This window comes from Sciurus carolinensis, chromosome 6 (genome assembly GCF_902686445.1).
Source record: "Sciurus carolinensis chromosome 6, mSciCar1.2, whole genome shotgun sequence".
NCBI lineage: Eukaryota > Metazoa > Chordata > Mammalia > Rodentia > Sciuridae > Sciurus > Sciurus carolinensis.
The window spans coordinates 152,890,599-152,909,077 of record NC_062218.1 but is presented as its reverse complement, the minus strand read 5'-3'; the positions used below and the strand labels follow the sequence as shown (position 1 = coordinate 152,909,077).

Below are 18,479 nucleotides of genomic sequence, written 5' to 3'. Positions count from 1 at the left end.
GCTTATTTTATGTCAGTGCCAACCACTAATATTCTGTTTTTCAAGGATAAAGCAGTTGTGAATAGTGATGTAAATAAACAAATACCACTACTACTAATAAGTCATTCATATGATTATTAAATATTTTAAAGTATAAGTTTCCATAAATAAAATTTTCATTTAATTTTCAGAATATTGCAGACCAATTTACATAGCAATCTCTTTTCTTTGAGGGTCTTCCTGTGTTTGCTAACATTTATGATTTAAAATAACTGTTACCAAATGAATTTACAGAAGAAAATTATATTTTGCATGGATCCTCACATTTCAGAAAACTCCCTACATTATTTTTCTGGGTGAGTGAAATATCATGAATTCCAATAGGTTTTTCACTGCACTTCAAATAACTAAGGACTTTACTACACCATAAATGATTCTGTTAATGGAACTTGAGCCTCCTGTGAGTGGTAATCGTAAAAAATATTTTGAAGTTATCATCCATTACATTTTTGATAAGCTTATAATAGATCAAGTTAACTGGATGTGGCATCCTCTACCACATCTTCAAAAATGATACTTTATCTAGGAATTGGATATTGATCTTTCTTTCAATACAGCCTAATGACTCTTATGAAGCTCAAGTAGAGTTATTGTACATGTACCTCTCAAATTCAGGCAAAACTAAACCTGTACTTGCTATTTTCCACTAGTTGAATTTTCATATTAGAAGCTGAAAGAATATTGTGAATTCCAAAATGCATAATCAATTAACTATTGTTGCCATTGTTTCCAAATTTTTAAAAAACCCTAAAAGTCCTTTTAAAATGATAGGTACAGCTATGTGTATTTCAAACTTACTCATTTTTAAAACCAAAACACTGTTTAGTCATAAAAGCTCTTTGAAAGACAATACAGGTGCTTGGAACTAAATAGAGAAGTGATGAAAATACATGAATTAAGTATAAATCAAATCTGAGATTCTTTTTTTTTTCTTTTTCTAGTCTAGCAACACAATTTTAACTTAAGCTCTTTTTCCTTATAGTACAAAACTGTTTGTTTAAAAAAAATCATTTAACCATGAGTCACAAAGTCTCAAAACAAAAAGTTTTGAACATTCCTTAATCTTTTCCTATTGGCAGCAGGAAAAGGCAATTTTAAAAATTAAAAGAAAGTAACATTTGTAGAACATCTTTCATACAATTAATTTACCAAGCCCTTGGAGATGACTGTTTTTGTTTGTCTGTTTGTTTGTTTGTTTTTCTGGCTACCTCTACACTACTACCTTTCCAAACTTCCTGGAATTCAAGCTCTTTTTTGAACTTTATTTCATATAACCATGTACATTGAAGAAGGTTCACAAATCAGAAATGATTAACATGACATATTATAAAGAGATGACCTCGGGGGATGATCACAGCCAATGTACCTGCTGTTCAGAATCCTCTCCTCTTTCCTACTCCATCTTCTCCCAATTCTGACACCCTATCTTCTTAACTAATACCCTGACTTGAAATTCATTTTATTGATCTCCTTTTTATAGTTCTCCTAGCTGAGTATACATGCTTTAAATGATATTGTTTTTGTTCTGAACTCTAGAACAGTTTTTTTCAGGTTCACATCTAGGTCACATGGAAATATAATTTATCAATATTTGATACAATATGGTATTCTACACATATCACATATTTCAATCAGAAAGGTTGCTATAAATTTTTAATTCTAATAAGATACTTGTAGATTTTCTAGTTTCCTAGAACACAAGTATATCTAGGCAGAAATGAAATGAAAGTTGTTATATTTTCCTTGATGCTTATTTACATAGTGTGTGTGTGTGTGTGTGTGTGTGTGTGTGTGTGTTTTCCTACTTGACAGCACTCTCCAGAACTTCCAGAACAAAATTAAGTGGAAAGAATAAAAGCCAGTCCATCTCTTGAGCCTGGTCTTAAAGAGAATGGTTTCCATTTTTTAAAAATTATTATTAAAAATTAAGTATTACTCCATGTTGAATTAAATATGGTGTACTGTGTGATTTGTTTGTAGGTATCTTTTTATTTTTAAATGATTGAGGAAATATTTTTCTTAGTTTGCAGTTTTTTTCCTTTTTTATTATAAAGCCTATATTTAATCAGTGTTTTTTAACTTTTGAGCTAATGTGAGGTTTCCTCTTTATCATGTGATGTTGTCAATTTTTCAAATGATAAATGAATCAAAAATGCCCCAAGTAAGAATGAATGCCCTAAATGGGTATATTTTATTTTATTGCTTATAAAACTTTCTCTATTTTGCTTAATGGTTTTGTACACAAGAACTTGATTGACAATGACCAAACATAGCCCTTTCTTATCCTTTCCTTCCTAGGCTGTAGTGTTTAGTGTCAAAGTTTTCCATCTTATCTCTTCCATGTGAAACAGTTTATGAAACATCATTCTTTTTGTACATTTTTAGAAACTGGTAGTGATGGAAACTAGGCATGAAGTTTTCAGTATGAAAATTTGGAACACTTTTAATTTGTTAATAAGTCTAACATTCAGGTATTCTATTTCTATTTTTAAGAATTTTGGAAAGGTGTATTTCTCTAAGTTGTGAAATAAATTTCAGTCAAGTTCTCATTTTAGCATAAATTTGCTTATAACTCCTCTATTTTTAATGTCTATTCTAGCATACTTGAATATGCTGTTCCATTTTTTATATTTTTGTCATCTTTTTTTATTTTTTATTTATGATTGACTTATGTCTATTAACATATTTTATACATTTTAGAAAGGAAACAGATTTTGGTCCTTCTTGTTTGACTAGTTTGGTTTTAAATTGGAAATCTATTTGATTTATGAAATTATCGATATGTTTATTTTAAGAGTTACATTTTACATTCAATTTTTCCTACCTCTTCTGCTTCTTTTATCTTTAACAATTTACCTTTTTGTGTGTTCCTCACCAAAAATATTTACAAAACCCCACTGTGTCATTCAGTTGTTTTGCTTTGATGTTTTAGAGTTAATATACTCTTACTTTTTTCTTTCAGAGGGTAATCAAAGGAATCAAAATAGACTTGTTTTCCTCTCATGGATTCTTGAATTTTCCTGTTTTGTTTGCTTTCTGTGACCACATACTCGTATGCTGGATGCTTAATTTAAAAAGAAAATGATTTGAAGAACTATGTTGAGATCAATAAAGACATTACCTTTATTCAAAGATGATCCTTTTGTTTTTGTTTGTTTTCTTGCTTTTGCCAGATATTTGGGAAAACCAGAAATCTAGAATTCTTATAATTTCCCTTAAGAGCTTGAGAAATTTCAAAATGGCATGAAAGTGGAAAGCAGTGTTCTTAAAGATCAGGTACTTTGGAGGGTAGCGTTCTGCCTTTATGTGCAAAGCCCTCTGTAGCTGCACTGCAAGTTGATCTACAGAGCTAGGGAAGTTTTCCCAAAACCCAGCTCAGCTTTCAGCCACCTCTTATGCACTGGCAAAAGTCTCCAGAAATTTCCAGAATGTTGACAGAATAATTTATGGTTTTTAAAAATTTTTTAAATTGGATTTAATTATTTATACATGGCAGTAGAGTATATTTATGCATTTTGATAAATCATACATAAATGGAGTATAATTTCTCATTTTTCTGATTATACGTGTTGTAAACAAGAAATTCTTGTAGCATTTTCATTATCTTCAATGAGAAGATGAACTACCTAATTCACCTTTACTGGAAGAAAGAACTCTGGAGTCTGAGTTGTTCTTACAAAATATATAATTTGAAAAGATAACTTAGGGTTAAGAATTTTCTGGTTTTCCTTTCTAAATAATGTTTTTCCCCTAGCATAACTTAGAATTAATTTGCATTAGTAAAATTCTGCAATTATTTTTTATGAGCCTGGTTTCAAATGCCATGATGCCTCTTTATACCATTCAAAATTCTCAGAAAATATAATGATACGTTTTGGCTATAGTTCCCTCATTCTCTCAGTCACTGACAGAGTTTGTAGTTGGACAAGTGGCAATCTGGGACTGTGCTTTGCACTAAGCAATAGCTCTTTGACAGAAGTACTCACAGGTTTGTAAAGCATTTATTTTATCTATTCAAAGAATCAGTAGATATGGAAAACCACATCCTTTAAATTCGTGGTACACATAGCAATTTTCTCTCCACTGCCCAGTTACTAGAAAGTATGCTCTAAACTATTTCCTTTCTCTAATTAAAGTGTGGTTCGGAAGAAAACTAAACATAACTTTCAATTTTCCAAGCAATCCCTTAGGTAGCATTAGTACTTGCTAAAAATGTTCCTTGTATCAAAACACTTAACATTGCTATTTCTCATTGATAACATGTATCTCCTTTACTGAAGCATGCCCAAATAATTGTAAACTTAAATCTCAGATAGTATAAATAATTAACTTGATTTCTTCAAAGGGATGTATAAATACTTAGTATAAACTCTAATTTTCAAGTACATCAAAAATCCAAAGTACAACAAAGCATAACATAATGCCATGTTCCCACAAGTCACTTTGAATAAATACTGTTATTAGATCACATATACTTTTAAAATCTTAATAAAAGGGATAAAACTTCATAGGAAAGTTGGAGTTCAGTTTTTCACTTACCCTACTTTCCCTATCTCCCAGTAATGAAAATGCTGTATATTCTTCTAGTTTTGTTTTCAAATATTTATACAAATATATGTGTTAATGCATTTACTATTGTTTTTATACTCATGATCTCATTTGACAACTTACTTTTTCCACTTTTTTTTTGAGACATTCATCATGTAACTATACCAGAGCACTGCCAAAAAATAAGTTTTAGGGGCTCAGAAAAAAAAGAGGAAAAAAAAATCAGACTTTCACCTTTCTTCTCAATAAACAAATATATTAAAATTATATTATGCAAATTTAGATACTTCTTGTGTAGAGACAGTGAGACAAGCATACTTTAAAGATGCTCTCTTCATGCCAAATAAGTGTTTAATAGATTCTATTCCTATGCCATTGCTTGAGATGTAGTAAGTTTCTCTAAAACATATCTGTTTGAATAATTTTTTAATGGATATCAGAGTTAAAAACAAAGTAATAAGGAATAGGTGGCTAAAAGAGAGAACCTGAATTTTTCTAAAACTCTATTAAAATTGTATTTGGGAAACGAATATCTATTGTCATAGATTTTTTTCAATATAATGTAAAAGGAAAATTAAGTATACTACTCTAACACAAAAATTTCCAAGTATTAGTGACAGAAAACAGTAATTTCACAATAGCTTAATAGACAAATGATTTCTTAAAACTCTGAGAATAATCTATTTCTGATTTTCTGGATGGAAATCCTTTCAGGTAAGTCCTATGAATATGTGTGTCTATATGCAGACTGATATTTGAGGGGTTTAGATGAAACTGCATTTATAGAAAATGCCAATTGAACAGTTCACTTACAGAGAAGTATCACAAGTTTGTTCTACATACAAACTTGTAAACATACGTTTACAACTATATACAAAAAGAAGTAGGTTAGTATGCTTTTCAAAATCTTCACATGGAAACATTATATTAGAGCATCCAAAAAACAGTGGGATTCCTTATATTTAATACTTTAGGACTTAGAATCCATACGCAGTGTAGTTTTAATTTGCTTTTCCCAAATTGCTATTAATGTTGAACATTTTGTCATACATTTTGTGGCCATTTGTATTTCTTCTCAATCCAGTTACAATGGCAACCATTGAGAATATAAACAATAATAATTGCTGGAGAGGAGGTGGAGAAAAAGAAACACATTTGCACTGTTGGTGGAATGGTCAATTAGTACAACTAAAACGGAAATCTGTATGGAAGTTCCTCAAAATACAAGGAAAGGAACCAACACATAACCCAGCTATCCCACTCCTCGGTATTTATACTATGGAATTAATGTCAGCATGCTATGTGATACGTGCATACCAATGTTTATAGCAGTGCATAGCCAAACTGAAACCAGCCTAGCTGTCCATCAGTAGACAAATGGATGACTCAATAGATACATGGGTAAAGAAAAGATTTATTCAGCTATAAAGAAGAATGAAATGATATCATTTGCAGGAGAATGGATGGAATTCAAGAATATTATGTTGAGCAAAATAAGTTAACCTCAGAAAATCAAGAGTTGTGTGTTTTCTCTCATATGGAAACTAGAGAGGAAAGAGGGGAAGAAATGTATGTGTATATGTGGGGAGTGGGATGAACATCTCATGAAATTTGAATGGATGTCAGTAAAGGAAAGGGACTAGGAAGAGGGAGATATATTAAAATTACATGCATACATATTAAATGCATGTTGCTATTACATATAACTTAAATTTGTGTATATATATATATATATATATATTTCTGATGGTAATGAAAGACAAAAAGAATATTTGATGCTGATATTTGTTAAGTACAAAAATAAACTGTCTTCTAATCTAAGAGCTATAATCTTGGATAAAAAATATTAATACATATATATTCATGAAACTAACTGGGTTTGAAACTTCATTGTCATTTAAAGGAATTATTTTATTCACAAAAGAATATTTCTTTTAGTGATGAAACTTATTCTATATTATGAAGTGATAAACATTTTATTTTTATCAATTCTGTATTAAAATAAATTATTTAACAAAATTATATGCTGTGTTAAAATGAAGCTTAACTAATTTTCAGACCTGCATAGTAAGTTGCTTTTACTTACAAACATGGAAATAAGCAATGATATATTTCAAATTCATCCCAGAGGCTATTTTCAACTTCTCATTTAAAATGCAGTTTTTACATTCCATGTCTTGGTACAAACAAAATTACATTTAATATTACTGAAGATGCTTCTTGTTTAATGATGCTGTTACATAATAATATTCTATTATGCCATCAGTAAAAAAGATTCCATTATGTTGGTATAATTGTCATCAATTACACATTGTAAAATGCAAATATGTTACTAATTGAAATTATGTAGCTAAAGTTTTACTAAGGTGTGTGTTTTATTGAAGATATGGAAACAATAAAACATTTAGTTCCTTTAATGACATATTTTATGATTTCTGGGCACAAGTCAGGAACCAATGTGCCAAGGAATAGTATGACACATTATTAGTTTTTTGATGTTCTTTACTCTTCAATTAGTCAACTGACATGATTCTTATCATTCAGTTATTCTTCTCTCAAATTAATTTAAATAATTTAATAAACTGAAAAAAATGTATTTTGTTTCAGTGGTTGTATAGTTATAGTGGAATCTCTAAATGCTCAAAGAAGATATTACGTCATACTATACTTCACGAGAAAGAATGGCAGAATACGCTTACAAAACTCTTCTGTGAATTTGCTTAGAACAACAGGAAAACTATCAAATTGGCTTTTCAAAATTTTGGAAACAAACTTAAGCAGCACAAAAATCCTGGGGTCTGGACTCAAGAAAAGAACTGCATATTGGCAGTGATAGCGAACTTTGTTGAATTTTAACTTACCCTATTTCCACTGTAGGCTTAAAAACCAATAGTCTGGAAGTCAGTGGTGGGGTCGCAGAGGAGGATTAGAGTTCCTTCAATGCCTTCTTCTCAGTGAATATCTTTATCTGATCTTTCTGAATTTCCTGGAAAGTACCACTTGCAAATGCTTGTCTTCATTTGACCTAACCCAGATCAGCTACTGTGAGATCATTGGCCTTTTCCAGGGACTTTTGACAAAAACCATCAGGGGCAGTTCATTGTTTAACAAAGCAGTTGCTTGGGGTGACTAGAATTGGGTCAAAAATTAAGCAAAACAAACAAACAAAAATGATTTAAAAAGCTGAAGAATAAGAGGTCCATAGGTTCATTAAAAATTTTTCTAAGGTAATTCATATTTCTGCAAATACAGGGCCATGTGCAAGACTAGGCAAGCCTGAGAAGGAAGCTCACTTGCCTAGGAAAGACTTAGGGAGGCCCTAAATTCTCACCTTTCACTATCCTTAAGCCTCTGTACATGCAGGAATTGGAGAATAAGCAAACTTTTAAAAGGTCTGCCTAAGCTCCTAAGAGCATTGATCAACCATTAGCTACATTAAGCAGAAAAAAGAAAGAAGACTGATACATTAATATCAGAGATGACAGAAGAGAGATTATTGTCAACTTTGCAGAAATAAAAAGATTACAAGGGAATCTCTTATATGAACAGTTCTTTGCTAACAAATAACCTACATAAAATGAAAGCGATGAAACAGGGAATCTGAAAGGAACTATAACAAAGAAAGTGATTCAACAGTAATGAAAAAATTTCCACCTGGCTTCACTGTTGACTTCAATCAAATATTTATAGAAGAATTAACACTACTTTCACACAAACACCTCAAAAAAATTGAAGTGAACAATTCTCAACTTTTATGAGACAAGTATTACCTTGATACCAACATCAGACCAAGTGATCCAGGAAAAAAAGAAAGAAACAACAAATATCCTTTACTATTACAGACAAAAATATTCTTATCAAAATACTCGTCAACCAAATACAGCAATATATAAAGAATTACACTTTATTGCCTAGTAGGATTTTTGTCAGTAATGCAGTTTTTCTTCTATGTATCAAGGTAACACACCCTGTTACTATTATAAAGACAAAAAACACATGATAATCTTAGGAGATGCAAAGGAAATATTTCACAACATCCAATACCCTTTTATGTTAAATGTTCAGGAAAGTTGAAATAAAAAGGACAAAATGACAAATACCAAAAACCCAGAGCTTACACCATATTTAATGGTGACAGACTAATGCTGTTGCCTTAGAATTAGAACTGTCCATTGTCATATTGGAGGTTCCAGCCAGGACCAATGAAAATCATCCAGAAAAAAAAAAAAAATAGAACTCTTCCAGAAAGGAAGAATCATATTATCTCTATTTAGATGACTGGGGATACAGCTCAGTGATAATGTACCCCTGGGTTAATTCCAAGTAGCCACCTCAGCAAAACAAAACTAAACAAAACAAAAAACTATTAGAGCTAATGGAAGAGGTAAGCAGCAAGGAGAAAGATACTAAATCAAGGTAGAAAAATTCTTTTTATCTCTAAATTCTAGAAATGACCAATCTGAAAAGTAGGTGATTCCATTTATACAGGTATTTGAAAGAATAAAATAAAAATAGGAATAAAATTAACAAGAAGCACATGAATATTAACTAAAAGAAATTTAAAAGACCTAAATAGGTAAATGATCCCAAACTTCATGTTTTAGAAATTTGAATATTGTGAAGATGATAATAGGTCTTTGATTGGACTATGGATTCAGTGCAATCCCTATCAAAATCCAGTTGTTCTTTTCACAGAACCATGAATCAATGAAATAGAATGAGGATTCCAGAAATTCGCCTTTATATGTATAGTCAATTTATTTTTTTCTACAAATTTCCAAGACAATTCAATGTGGACAGGATAGTTTTGTCAACAAATGTTACTGGGATAGAGACACCCATACACGGAACACAGTGACAGTGACCACCATCAACATACTATACATCCATCAAGCACAATGAATTGAGCACATAAATATAAGAGCTGAAATTGCCCTTCTTAGCTAAAAAAAAAAAAAAAAAAGTAGTCTTGATCCTCTGTGAGTTTGTGCAATGATTTGTAACACTAAAAGTACAAATAGCATAAGAAAACAGATAAATTGGACATCATAAATAAAACAAACATGTGTTGCCAAAGACAGCATTAAGAAAGAGAAACTGCAACCCATTGTTAGAGTTCAGGTACAAGATTCCCCAAATATTTCAAATTGAAAAAGTTTGAGAATCCAGCAGCAGTAAGGCAGTCTCTCTGACCTTCCCATAGCCTCTCTGCTGTGAACTGCTTTTAAAACTTAGGAAGGATTTTCTGACCACCCACTAAAGAAGGGCAAATAAAGAGGTGCCCTCTGCATACTTGGAGAAAGGGAGCTCCCTTATCCCTGAAGAAGACAGGAAAGGATCTCTGCTCCTTACCCCGTGATCATCCATGCCCTGTCATATTTCTGAACTGCTCATCAAATCTACTATTAAAAACAAATAACAAGAGAAACAAAACCCGTCTAACTCTCTGTGATCTCATTTCCTTCTGAAGACTACTAGGGAAAGGTGTTCTAAAAACAACTAATTTTAGTAACAGAAATCAGAATACAGGTAAGGAAGGAAAACAAGAGAAGAAAGAAGAAAAATATTTTTATTTCCAATAAATCCTTTTTCATTTCATTTTTAATGTATTAGGATAAAGAGCATTTCATTAAAATTGCTAGGAATTATCAAAATATATTTTAAATATTATTCTATGACCTCCTACAATCCTTTAAATAAATTTAAATGATGGTATAAGTATCATGCATTTATTTATGTTCAAATCTTTGCTGAGCAACTAGTAAGTGTAAGATTATATATTTGATTCTATTAGTAAACTACATGTAGTTAAAACCAAACGTTTAATTATCTTTAATTCTCTAAGTGTTCACAAGCTGAAGTAAAATACTTTAATACTTTATTCTTGCACAGGTAAAACCTTTAAAGATTTAATTAAATACACTTACAGAAGGTTTTTAGGTTCAAAACTCCATTCACTGTCCTAATGAAAAAAATGACCATATAAATTGATGTAATTAAAAAGCAACAGTGAGCTGAGTGAGGTGATGCACACCTGAAATTCTAGCTACTCTGGAGGTCGAGGCAAAAAGATCACAAGTTCAATGCCAACCCACGCAACTTGGCAAGACCCTGTCTCAAAATCGAAAGGGCTGGGGTGTAGCTCAATGGAAGAGCACCCCTGGATTCAATCCCTCATACTGCAAAAAAACTTAATAATAATAATAATAATAATAATATACAAAAAACCTGAATTCATCCTATATATTTTAATATAATCACGAACTATTTTACACAAACACACGTCTTCAAAGCTAAGTATAGAATCATGCCATCACTAGTGTGGTTAATTGTTCATTGTTAGATATTAACAGAGGTAAACAGAATAAGAAGTGGATGTCCGTGAAGAGGAATTTTCATCCCTTTCTCTCTATTTTTCCATGGTTTGAATTTTTGCAACAGGGATGATTGACTGATTAATTTAGAAGAGTATGGCTTTCTCTTCTCTGCAATTACAAATCATGAGAGTTAGTTGGGTAAAAAGCATCACAATTACAGCTGTGCTCCATTTTTCTCCTAGTGCTCAGTACAAGATGAATGGCAGGTGGGGGAGGAAAAGTTGAAAAGGAGCCCAAGTAAATGCTTTTGATCCAAAGTGTGAATAGTAAGCCCGGAAGACACGGGATGTACATGCACCAGAGATGGAGTTTAATCAATCACTGTTACTAAAGAGATGTGTGAGGTGAGAGGAAAAGTAAGACTTGACGTGAATGATCAAGAAGGTAATGATAATTTTGATTAATAAACAATAAAGGAAATGAAATAATTAGAAAGCTGTATTTTTAAAATTGTGTATGTGTTTGCACTGTGTAGGAGGGAGGTCAGAGAGGGTAGGAACTTTTTGATTTTTTTAATTGAGTTATAAAATTTCAAGAGGAAGAAGAGAATTAAGAGAGAAAAATAACAGTCAACCTTGGAGACAATGATGCCTACATATCAGGTGTTAACGTCCATTCTCTTTAGTAAATATAAAAGTTAAGATATAAAGAATTCACATGTAAATCCGTATGTAGTTTCTGTGACAGCCCCTGATTTTATGGGGTGCTTGCATTTATATGTTTCTTTTACACCTTGCGTAGTAATGGCAAATGAAAGAAATATAGGACACATTAACTTACACACATATACTCACATGCTTATATAGCTGTGTGCAGAAGGAGCAGTTTGTAATAAAACTGACAGCTCTGAAGTAGTGAAGAGTTTTCTCTTTCTAACTGAATTTATATGCATAGAGTTGATATTTCAGATGTTATTTTTGTGGTGAGATCGTCTTTTGGGACTTCAACTACTGGGGATAAAAGGAATATGATGTTGATAGAATTCAAAATGCTGTTTGAAGAGGCAAGCAAACGTGGATCTCTCTTATTACCTTCAGAAAAATTGTGGAAAATAGCAATCTTATGTCAATTATATTAAATATACTTATTTTTATATTTTCAGCACAGGGCTTTGAAATTTTAACAAGATTGATATGTAAATGATAAGTTATCATGATATGATTTTAATAGCACCAACACATCAGAAAAAGATAATTACCATCTTACACTTTCAACCATCCTTGGAAAATTTAAAATATGCAGTTGGGTTTAGGCATTTGGTAGTTGTCTCACACAGAACATATTTAAATACAAATGCTTTCTAAATACAAATCTTTGACAGATAAACATACAATGATTCAAAATAAATATCCTGGCTTCCAAAACTTTACTATACATGTATGTATCAACATCTACACATAAAAATCCAGCAATTGATTTAAATTCACCTATCAAATGGCAACAATAGAACTAAACTAAGCATAATAATAAATATTTGGATCACACAACATCAGGGGTTGAAAAGAATGTGTACATCTAATTTTAACAAAAATTTGCTGCCCTCTTAACAATGTATCCATAATAATCTGTCCCATGCTGGTTTCTATAGTAATGACATATCTGTATGTGAATCCTATTCATTTAAGACTAGTTAGTAAAAATAAATGGCCATTATCTGTCACACAAAATAAGCAAGATATTAGGAAAACATTAAATAAGATATAAATGTTAAACATTTCCTGGGGTTCTACGCATGTGGTTCTACACTTTGCCTTAGTAAAGGCTACATTCACTGAGCAATTGTTTGTTGACTTTCCACTCTAAGTGGACATCAATCTATACCGTGGAGAGTAGGCAAGGTACTCTCCACAAATGTGGTTCTAACACATCATGTAGTATAATTACAGACAAATAAACCATTACTTTTATCTAAAGATAGAGGTACCATTAAGAAAAAGATCGTGTTTGTGATACACATGTTCACAAGTGATATGCAGGACAGAGGTGACATTTGAACTTCCTCCAATGACAGGAAGTAGCCAGTCATGTAAAGATGGAGTTGGGGGAAGCAATTTGTAAACATCTTGAGATGGGATGAACTTAGCATGGTCAACAGAAAGAAAGGAGGACTGTATTTATGGACACAATGAGAAAGGAAAAGATTGGGAAGAGATGAGAGGAAGGTAAGTCAGGTCTCCTTTTTATAGATTGAAATTATTAAACTTTGGAAACCTCAATAAGTTCTAGGGTGAGGTACTATGATTATCACAGGAATATAAGTAATAATCTCAGAAAGATTTTAACAAAGCTCCGTGTATGCCACAGCAAAGCTTCTAAATTTGTTTCAAAGTTAGTAAATCTTTGAAATTCAAACATGGTTATAGGAAAGTTATGAAATAATGTAGCTATTAAAGCATTAGCTAAAGTGTATAGTGACTCAAAAGCAATTTTTAGTATTGGCAGGTTTATGCTTCTAAGTTATTTCTTTACTTCATTATTGTCAATTACTAAGTTGCATTAACTCATCATGATTTTTCCCTAAGAATGTACTCTTATATCATTCCTCATTATTCAGAATCCCTTTGTTTACGATCCCATTTTTGGTCAGTTTTTCTAGATTTTATAATAGGAATGACTGAAAAAAGAAAAAAAAAAAAAAAAAGGATATACTTTCTCCTTCTCTCAATCACTATGCTATCTCTTGTCAGATGATAGAGTCTGTCATAGGCCCAAGAGGAAAAGACCCAAGGTGGAATTTTCTCTAACATTTTTAGCTTCAGGAAAGTAAAAGAAGTTGCGAAGTCAACTGATGAAGCCCAAGTTGTCTTGTGAGGTGTACCAATAACTCCAGAAGTGAATATTGTCTCTGTTGTGTAAGACAACCATCTGCACCAATCAAGGAAGCAAAGGCAAACTCTAAGGGTGAAAACATTCTGAAAAGCCTCAAAGAGAATTGTTCTTTCTCTTTTCACACGTTCTGCTTCCTCTCTCTCAGCAACTTACCTATAAGATTACCTACAACTTACCTACAAGATTATATTTGTGTCAGTGTTACCCAGGGTTACAAAATCACTAGGCTGTTGCTTTTGCACACGTGACAGTTAACTCATGACCCATGAGCTGTTGTTTAAATATATCCACTCAGGGCAGTCCTCATTGTTGTCTTGCCTTGATGTGCTTGTGAAGCCATGAGATTTCCAGTCCAGTAGAAAACAACTTATTGACATTATAATTTACAATCTATATTTTATGCTATTCATTCTAGTATTGAGCACCAAAAGGGAGACTATTGAGAAAAATAATTTTATACACATATTAACATCAATTTTAAATTGATTCTTTCCAATCTATCAAAACTTTTTGGTGGGGGACATAACAAGAGGATATGTAACAATTTGTAGGCTATTTTTAGTGAAGATGTGTGTGTGTGTGTGTGTGTGTGTGTGTGTATGTATGTGAGAGAGAGAGATAATATCAATATGTATATAATATATACTATATTCACAAGCAATCATGTATGTATTTATATAGGTACAAATGTAAATGGTTCAAGAAATATAACTTTACAGAACAAGGTCTTTAGTGACTTTTATATTTGGATCTATAATGTTCCCCAAAAGTCCATGTCTTAGAGGTTTGCTTTCCCAGAGTGATACTATTAGGAGGTGGTGGAAACTTTTAAGAGGTGGGACCTAACAACAGTCTAACATATTGGCACAGGAATTGACTTCTTTAACAAGGTTTCTAAAGCACAAGAAATAAAACCAAAAATCAATAAGTGGGATGACATTAAATTAAAAAGCTTCTGCACAGCAAAGGAAACAATTAAGAGCCTGAAGAAAAAGCCTACTGAATACAAGAAAGCTTTGCTACCTGCTCCTCAGATAAGGCATTGATATACAGAATATGCAAAGAACTCAAAAACTTTAACAGCAAAACAACCAATAGCCCAGTTAATAAATGGGAAGAACAATTAAACAGATACTTCTCAAAAGAAAAAAATACAAATATACAACAAATAGATGAAAAAATTGTTCGACATCTCTAGCAATTAGGAAGATGAAAATCAGAAATTCATTGAAATTTCCTCTCACTCCAGTCAGAATGGCAATAATCAAGAATAAAAATAAATGCTGGCAAGGATGTGGGGAAAGTATACTCATACATTGTTGGTGAGATGGCAAATTATGCAACCACTTTGGAAAGCAGTATGAAGATACCTCAAAAAACTATGCATAGAACCACCTTCTGAACTAACTATCCCACTCCTTGGTATATATTCCCAATATCAGATGTCAGCAAACTACAGGGATGTGTCCACTTCAGTGTTTATAGCAGCACAATTCACAATAGCCAACTTATGAAATCCACCTAGATGCCCTTCAACAGATATGAAAATGTAGTATATATACATAATAAAATATTAATCATAAAGAAGAATAAAATTATGTCATTTGCTGGTAAATGGATCCAACTGGAGATCATCATACTATATGAAATAAGCCAGACCCATAGAGTCAAAGTTCAAATGTTCTCTCTGATATGTGGAAGTTAATATAAAATAAGGAGAAAAAAGAATAGAAGAATGATAAGTCAAGTAGATTGACAAGGAGAAAGGAGGGATGGGATAAGAACAGTGGAATAAATCTGACCTAACTTTCCTATATGCATATATATGAATATACAGCAGTGAATCTCACCATTAGGAGCATCCGCATGGCACTCATTAAAATTAAAAAATAAAAAAGCTCTAAACAAGTAGCAGAAAGGTCAGTAGAGGAAAGGATATGGGGAAGGGAGAAGTAGAGGGAAAAGGGAAGTACTGGAGACTGAAGTGAAGCAAATTATATTGTATGATTTTATAATTATTTCAAACTGAATCCAAAAGTTACATGTGACAGAAAAGTAGAAAAAAATAAGAAATCTAAAATAAATTTAAAAAATAAGCTGAAGAAATAAAAATAGGTATCTCACCTCTAAGATACCAGTGTTAGGACTCTAGTTGGATTAAAGAGTTATTAAAAATAATTAGGCTTACAAAGAAAATTCAGGCTAAGGGATAAATACAGATGGTCTCAATGGTTCAATCCCCTTCCAACTGTATATTTCTCACATCTGAAATCCTTTTGGTTTAATAATAAAATTCATGCCTAAAAGGAAAAAAGGAGGTGGGACCTAGTGGAAAGTAGTTAAGTCATTGGGGGCATACCCTTGAAGGGCATTCTGAGATGCAGAGCCTCTTCCTCCTCTCTCCCTCATCCTGGTGGTGATGGAAACAGACTGTCTCTGTCTTGTACTGCCCCACCCTGATCTCCTGCCTCACCACAGGCCCAAAAGCAATGGGCCACCTGACCCTGACCGAAACCTTCCAAACTGAAGTCAAGTTGATTATCTCAGGTATCCTGGCAACTGGAAACTAACACCACATCTTAACCTAATGAAATCAATCACGACAGCTAACAGTTTTCTAAGGTCTTTTAATAGAAAAGGCCCAAGATATAGTGGAAGGAGGAAGAGAAAGGGATTTCAGATGAAGAATTAAATGTGTAACATAAGACAGAGACACAATTTGGCTGGAGCAGCTTTCTGCAAATTGGAGGAAATTGTTCCTGCCACAGTGGAGGCCTTGCCCTCAGGCTCCCTTCTTGTGAGCTGTGTTTTCTTGAAGTTCTCCCCTCTTGGTTGCAGGGACTCTGCACCTCCAACACTTCTTGTTCTTGGCTAAGCATGCACCTCATTGCTCACACGCCCTGCTCTCTCCCTTGCCACCTGTCCCACTCTCTGTTCCTCTCTCTTCTACAGGCATTTCTTTAATCCACTGGATTCTAGCATTCTTGAAGAATCACTCATTGACCATCTTCCATTTCTCTACCCAGTCTCTTTGTCAGAGGTTGACTACAGAGTTTTCAAATCTCACTTTAATTATACATGCCGAAAAGTCTGCCATCTACAGTATCTGAAAGATCATGACTGAACCAATTTACTTCTTCAAACATTAACAGAGTTCTCAGTCTATATCAAGTAAAATGGCCAGACCCCGGTGGCAGATGCCTGTAATACCAGTGACTCAGAAGTCTGAGGCAGGAGGATTACAAATTTGAGGTCAGTCTGGGCAACTTAGCTAGATTATGTCTCAAAGTGAAACATCAAAAGAACTGGGAATATAGCTCAGAGGTTCAATGCCCAGTACCAAACAAAACAAACATCAAAAAAAGGTCATATCAGGTAAAACCAGTAGCTACTCCAAACTACCTTCTCTATAGGCATTTTCTTAAGTTTACTAAGTGCAAGATTAGACATCATTTGTTATTATTTTCCCTATCACAGATAGTATTTAATATTCATTAATTTTATTTTGTAATGTTGCCCAAAACTTTCAGTTCTAATATAATCTCAATCCAGGCGTATCACCTCATTGAAAATTAGATAGAAAGTAGATTTTTTTTCATTTACTTTCTCCTCACTATTCCAGAGAACCAATTACTAACCTTCCAAACAAACTCCGTCTTCTTTCATTATGGACTGATAGTGCTTATAAGCGTTCCCCGATACCAAGTTGCAACACCTTGAAGGTCTGAGTCTGCAGTCATTACCAAGACTGATCATCAGGATCAGGGTAAGTCCAAGAGTGAAGGACCTGAGATAGGTATAGTAACCTCAAACCGACAGTTGATGAAAGATTCCAACTCTGAATATGTTAGCTGGTTTGATATTCAAGTACCCAAGGGTGCTATGGAATCTGGGAAATCCCAAAGACTAATTTTAAGAACAGCAATATAAATCCTTCTCCTGCTGTCTCCCTCACACATGCATGGGTTTGAACACACTCAATTTTTCTTGTGACTCTTTCCCTTATTTGTGATATAACTGAATCTTTGAAAAGACAATTCCATTTATGTATTTATTATGAACATATGTGTGACTTAAGAAAAAGGATTAAACTGATTTCTTTATTTACAGTAGTAAATTAATAATATTCTGATGAGTGAACCAGAAGCAGAGTGATAAATCCATAAGAGTGATAAAATGTTTTATTAAATATTTCAAAATATTTCAGATGCAGAGAACAGATGAGATTGTAAAAGAATGGCAAATGCTATGTGGCAATGAGTTGTTTTTTTTTTTTTTTTTTTTAAGTAGTGTAGACCAATATTAAAAACAATCTCGGGGCTGGGGAGATAGCTCAGTCGGTAGAGTGCTTGCCTCGTAAGCACAGGGCCCTGGGTTCGATCCCCAGCACCCCCCAAAAAAAAAAAAAAAACTCTCTTATATGGGCCAGATTCCCAAACTCCACAAGATTTCCAGATAAATTCATACTAACAATTAATAAAATGTGTTCCAAGTAGCTTTCTGGCCTTGCCAACTAGGGAGAGGATGAGAAGGAATCTCAGATTCCCCATGCTATCTCCAAAATCACCTGTAATTTTTGTTTCAAATGTTAAGTTCCTTGCAAAAATTTTTTTCAATTGAATAAAAATAAAATTCTTTGAAAAGAAAATAAATGGTAGTAATGTTAATAACTGGGAACTTATAGAC

General features: G+C 32.8%; 1 non-coding gene across 1 annotated transcript; it reads left to right on the top strand.

Annotated features, from left to right (window-relative positions):
- The first annotated feature begins 18,115 nt into the window (after positions 1 to 18,115).
- On the top strand, positions 18,116 to 18,189 carry Trnat-cgu (transfer RNA threonine (anticodon CGU)). Its single transcript has one exon. It is a non-coding gene; the product is annotated as a tRNA-Thr (tRNA).
- The last annotated feature ends 290 nt before the right edge of the window (positions 18,190 to 18,479 follow it).